The sequence below is a fragment of the Pseudophryne corroboree genome, chromosome 7, assembly GCF_028390025.1.
Source record: "Pseudophryne corroboree isolate aPseCor3 chromosome 7, aPseCor3.hap2, whole genome shotgun sequence".
NCBI lineage: Eukaryota > Metazoa > Chordata > Amphibia > Anura > Myobatrachidae > Pseudophryne > Pseudophryne corroboree.
Genome location: NC_086450.1, coordinates 142774945 through 142781039, shown reverse-complemented (window position 1 = coordinate 142781039; position 6095 = coordinate 142774945).

The following is a 6095-nucleotide window of genomic DNA, read 5'->3' as shown; positions in this document are numbered from 1 at the left end:
GTGAATAGATCCACCAGTAAGGATTTTGCACTGCACCTCAGATGTTTTTATATTTTCATAGACAAAGCTAAGAGACATGATAGCCAATTGCAAAGTAACTATTTACTAATGAATAAGATTGGTTAAAAAAGCTATGGTACATTCAGTTTAACAATTCAGTTTCTGCCACTCCCATTTCTTTCATTTAGGAAGACCAAATGAAGGGGTAAACTCACCATGCGGCACTTGTCTTTGGCGGTTTCATCCACTGGATTAAAGTGGAATTCATTTTAAATACAAAATATGCCTGGTTTTGTATTTAATATTATTGCCCCTTTAAATACACCATCCAAAACCTTCAAAGACGTGACAGTTTTTGAATAGCGATGCATAGTAAATTACCACAAAGTGTACTCAAACTTTTATTTCAACTTTATCCCAGACCAATACGTTATACTTATAATAGCCATAATATCAAAGATCCTGTAATGTTTAAAAAAAAAATCACAGTGTGCGTGTCTGGAAAGGCCTTTTTCCTATGCAATCTTACAATACAAGATTTTTTGGCTGTGTGCCATTTCCCTGTTGCTATTTTAACCAAACAATAAGTTACAGACTTGGTTCTACACCTTAAGTTTGCAATTTGTAAACAGGAGATTAAACATACACTGGTGATGTTATTATGTGATTCTCCTAATCTTATTTCTTACTTATATTTCATTTGTGTATTTATTTGACATTTGGCAAAACAGAAATGAAACATTGCATCTCATTCTGCTCAGGAAAATCTAAGCAGTTTGATTTCTACTGTATGTAAAAATTCTGCAAGATCAGTGACTAACTATTATGCTACTCTTTTTCGGAATAATTTTGTTAGGTATTTTCCTTTTTTATGGATAACGTGCTAACATTGACTACAAGCAAACCAAAGGAGTGCCATAAGAATCCCTCCCAGTTCCCGACCATCTGTGTTCCAATGGTTGTACTGTTGGACAGTATGATCAATTCATTAACCATGTCTCAGTTCTATGTCAACCCTATTCACTCCCCTGCATTTACAGCTAATACCTCTACAGGAGCTGACTCATTTAGTGATGCCAATGTACTTATCTTTTTATTTTTGCAGATTTTTACATTCATTGTAATTATGTAATTGTTATTTGGCAACGTGGTTTGCATAGTGGTTAGCATTACTGTCTCACTACACTGAAGTCCTGAGTTAAATTCCTGACCAAGGCCCTATATGCCTGGAGTTTGTATGTTCTTCCCGTGTTTGCGTAGGTTTCCTTCCACAATCCAAAAACATAGTGGTTGGTTAATTGGCCTCTGACAAATAAATAATCCTAGTGTGTATGTGTCCATGTGATGGGCAATATATAGATTGTAAGGGGATGAGGTCAATTTTCCTACAATCAAAATCCCGACTGTCAAAATACCGACAACCATTGTCCGACGGTCAAAATCTCGACAAGGTCAAAATCCCGACATGGTCAAAATCCCGACATCTAAAATACTGACAAGGTTAACATACCGACATTCAAAATGTCAACAAGTCAAAAAGTCGACATGAGTTTTTCATGATTTTTTCATTGAAACCAACTTGTTCATACTTTACCATCCCAGTGGACCTAGAGGGGAATATAATAGTATGCCGAGCGCAGCGAGCCATTTGAGAGGACGCGGTGTACTTATAGGGTGCCCATGTCAACCTATGTCGACATACACACCAAAAAAGAAGAAGAAAAACTTGTGTCGACTTTTTGACCTGTCAACATTTAAATGTGGGGATTTTAACATTGTCAGTATTTTAAATTCAGGATTTGGACCTTGTCTGTATTTTGACCATCGGTCAATTGTTGTCGGGATTTTAACCGTCGGGATTTTGATTGTAGGTATTTCATACTAAACCCGACTGTAAGCTCCGCTAGATCACAGACTGATGTGAATGAGTGAAATATTTGCTGTGCTATATAAATACATTTTAGTAGATTGTTACATTTCTGATATAATTAAAGAGATGGAATGACATACTTGGTGATAGGTTTTAAATACCTAGAGGATTACCGTGTTAGGAGACCAAACCACCATAACAGTTAATGGCAAAGTTGGTGTTTTATCATGGTAATCCACCTTTATCACGGTAGAAAATCCAAAAGTCAGGAATTGACCTTCTGCCTTTGTTCTAGTGAAGCACTGAGCTGCCAAAGACCAGTTAAAGTGGACTCTGTATGTTTTCATGAAATAGCCTTAAATATAGTACGTTATACAATAACATTGTGGCTCCTTTATGTTATCACTGGTTTCAGTATGGCATTATATAGAGTGTACATTGTATGTTATTGTGGGATGTTCCAGACAATGCGCTGATAATACAAAATACCTATTTTTACTCTTTGGCTCAGTGAATTAGATCAGAATCTTTTTTTGGGTGTAACCTCAATTCTAAGTGCACTGAACTCAAAAGAGAAGTTACATTTTAGGGCGCATAGTCTTCAATCACTTCCAGTTGGATCCATACAAATAAAAGGTCAGGTTCTGTGCTTGCTTCTTTGTATTAAATTACCTAACAGACCTTTCTGATTCTATATAAAAGGGTTAGTCTAGTGGTCTATACACTTGGAAAAAATTACCAGTCCTGATGACATAGGATATCACCTCCATATATTATATTTGATAAATGTTTTTCAATAAAAATTGACCATCTGGACAATCAGTTTAAATTGTTACTGTTTTGTGGAGGATTTGTCCAAATATTTTCATCTTCAGCCCTGTTAAAGTTTGTTTATAAACAAATAATAAGAATAATTACAATACAATGATAAGATAATTATACATGGTGTTACAACTATTTATTTGATTTTGCTATTGTAAGTTTTAGGGCACAGTTAAATTACAAGTGACACAGTCACATCCGTGAGTAAGTCTGTCTAAATGCTGCACTTATGACACTTTGGTGCCCTGTGTCAGAGAAAGCATTGGCCGCAAACCCCCCCCCCCTCATTTTTTAAATAGTGATATTAGTTACAAAAAGGATGTGGTCTTGTAAGGAAGGGCATGGCCTCACAGCACATCTCTGTTTTCATCACACCGGCAATCCTACAGCTCACATTCCACCTCACACCAATTGCTGGTCTGATTGCACTCTACCTGGTTATGTCTGAAGAGTTGCGATTGACTCACACTAGTGCCAGTTCCTCTGACATAGCTCGGTTCTGACCATGATGGATGAGTAAATTAAAGAAGCAAATTAAGAAAAATCACAAGGCATGGCTAAATCTCTGAGTCTATGGCATGCAAAACTATGCCATACTTAGAGGGATATAGCAAAGATGCATGTGGACATATCTGTCTGTGTGTGTGTGTGTGTGTGTGTGTGTGTGTGTGTGTGTGTATGTGTGTGTGTGTATATATATATATATATATATATATATACTGCTCAAAAAAAATAAAGGGAGCACTAAAATAACACATCCTAGATCTGAATGAATGAAATATTCTTATTAAATACTTTGTTCTTTACATAGTTGAATGTGCTGACAACAAAATCACACAAAAATTATCAATGGAAATCAAATTTGTTAACCCATGGAGGTCTGGATTTGGATTCACACTCAAAATTAAAGTGGAAAAACACACTACAGGCTGATCCAACTTTGATGTAATGTCCTTAAAACAAGTCAAAATGAGGCTCAGTAGTGTGTGTGACCTCCACGTGCCTGTATGACCTCCCTACAACCCACACAAGTGGCTCAGGTAGTGCAGCTCATCCAGGATGGCACATCAATGCGAGCTGTGGCAAGAAGGTTTGCTGTGTCTGTCAGCGTAGTGTCCAGAGCATGGAGGCGCTACCAGTAGACAGGCCAGTACATCAGGAGACGTGGAGGAGGCCATAGGAAGGCAACAACCCAGCAGCAGGACCGCTACCTCCGCCTTTGTGCAAGGAGGAACAGGAGGAGCACTGCCAGAGCCCTGCAAAATGACCTCCAGCAAGCCACAAATGTGCATGTGTCTACTCAAACGATCAGAAACAGACTCCATGAGGGTGGTATGAGGGCCCGACGTCCACAGGTGGGGGTTGTGCTTGTGATAATTTTTGTGTGATTTTGTTGTCAGCAATAAGAATATTTCATTCATTCAGATCTAGGATGTGTTATTTTAGTGTTCCCTTTATTTTTTTGAGCAGTGTAAATATATATATATCCATACAGCGTAACGCCGGCACTCTGGATGCCCCCTAGGGCTTGCTTACTCTGGTGCCCTCCATCTGGGTTTGGCAACCCCCATATGTAGATCAAAAATGAGGCGGCACTCAGGGATTTGTTGAAAAGCAAACAGGTGTGTAGTATTCAAATCATCACATCACATCAACGTTTCGGGGAACAAATCCCCTTCATCAGGATGAACAAACAGTGCAAAAAGTGAAAATAAGAATTTACTCACCGGTAATTCTGTTTCTCGTAGTCCGTAGTGGATGCTGGGAACTCCGTAAGGACCATGGGGAATAGCGGGCTCCGAAGGAGGCTGGGCACTCTAGAAAGATCTTAGACTACCTGGTGTGCACTGGCTCCTCCCACTATGACCCTCCTCCAAGCCTCAGTTAGGTACTGTGCCCGGACGAGCGTACACAATAAGGAAGGATTTTGAATCCCGGGTAAGACTCATACCAGCCACACCAATCACACCGAACAACTCGTGATATGAAACCCAGTTAACAGTATGAAACGATAGAGCCTCTCAACAGACGGCTCAACAATAACCCGATTTAGTTAACAATAACTATGTACAAGTATTGCAGATAGACCGCACTTGGGATGGGCGCCCAGCATCCACTACGGACTACGAGAAACAGAATTACCGGTGAGTAAATTCTTATTTTCTCTAACGTCCTAGTGGATGCTGGGAACTCCGTAAGGACCATGGGGATTATACCAAAGCTCCCAAACGGGCGGGAGAGTGCGGATGACTCTGCAGCACCGAATGAGAGAACTCCAGGTCCTCCTCAGCCAGGGTATCAAATTTATAGAATTTTGCAAACGTGTTTGCCCCTGACCAAGTAGCTGCTCGGCAAAGTTGTAAAGCCGAGACCCCTCGGGCAGCCGCCCAAGATGAGCCCACCTTCCTTGTGGAATGGGCATTGACAGATTTAGGCTGTGGCAGGCCTGCCACAGTATGTGCAAGCTGAATTGTACTACAAATCCAACGAGCAATAGTCTGCTTAGAAGCAGGAGCACCCAGCTTGTTGGGTGCATATAGGATAAACAGCGAGTCAGATTTTCTGACTCCAGCCGTCCTGGAAACATATATTTGCAGGGCCCTGACAACGTCTAGCAACTTGGAGTCCTCCAAATCCTTAGTAGCCGCAGGCACCACAATAGGCTGGTTCAGGTGAAACGCTGACACCACCTTAGGGAGAAACTGGGGACGAGTCCTCAATTCTGCCCTATCCATATGAAAAATCAGATAAGGGCTTTTACATGATAAAGCCGCCAATTCTGACACTCGCCTGGCTGATGCCAAGGCCAATAACATGACCACTTTCCACGTGAGATATTTCAGATCCACGGTTTTTAGTGGCTCAAACCAATGTGATTTCAAGAAATTCAACATCACGTTGAGATCCCACGGTGCCACAGGAGGCACAAATGGGGGCTGAATATGCAGCACTCCTTTCACAAATGTCTGAACTTCAGGTACTGAAGCTAGTTCCTTTTGAAAGAAAATCGACAGAGCCGATATCTGTACTTTAATGGAGCCTAGTTTTAGGCCCATATTCACTCCTGCTTGCAGGAAATGTAGAAATCGACCCAGTTGAAATTCCTCTGTTGGGGCCTTTTTGGCCTCGCACCATGCAACATATTTCCGCCATATGCGGTGATAATGTTTTGCCGTAACATCTTTCCTGGCTTTAATAAGCGTAGGAATGACTTCCTCCGGAATGCCCTTTTCCTTCAGGATCCGGCGTTCAACCGCCATGCCGTCAAACGCAGCCGCGGTAAGTCTTGGAACAGGCAGGGGCCCTGCTGTAGCAGGTCCTGTCTGAGCGGCAGGGACCAAGGGTCCTCTGAGATCATCTCTTGAAGTTCCGGGTACCACGCTCTTCTTGGCCAATCCGGAAC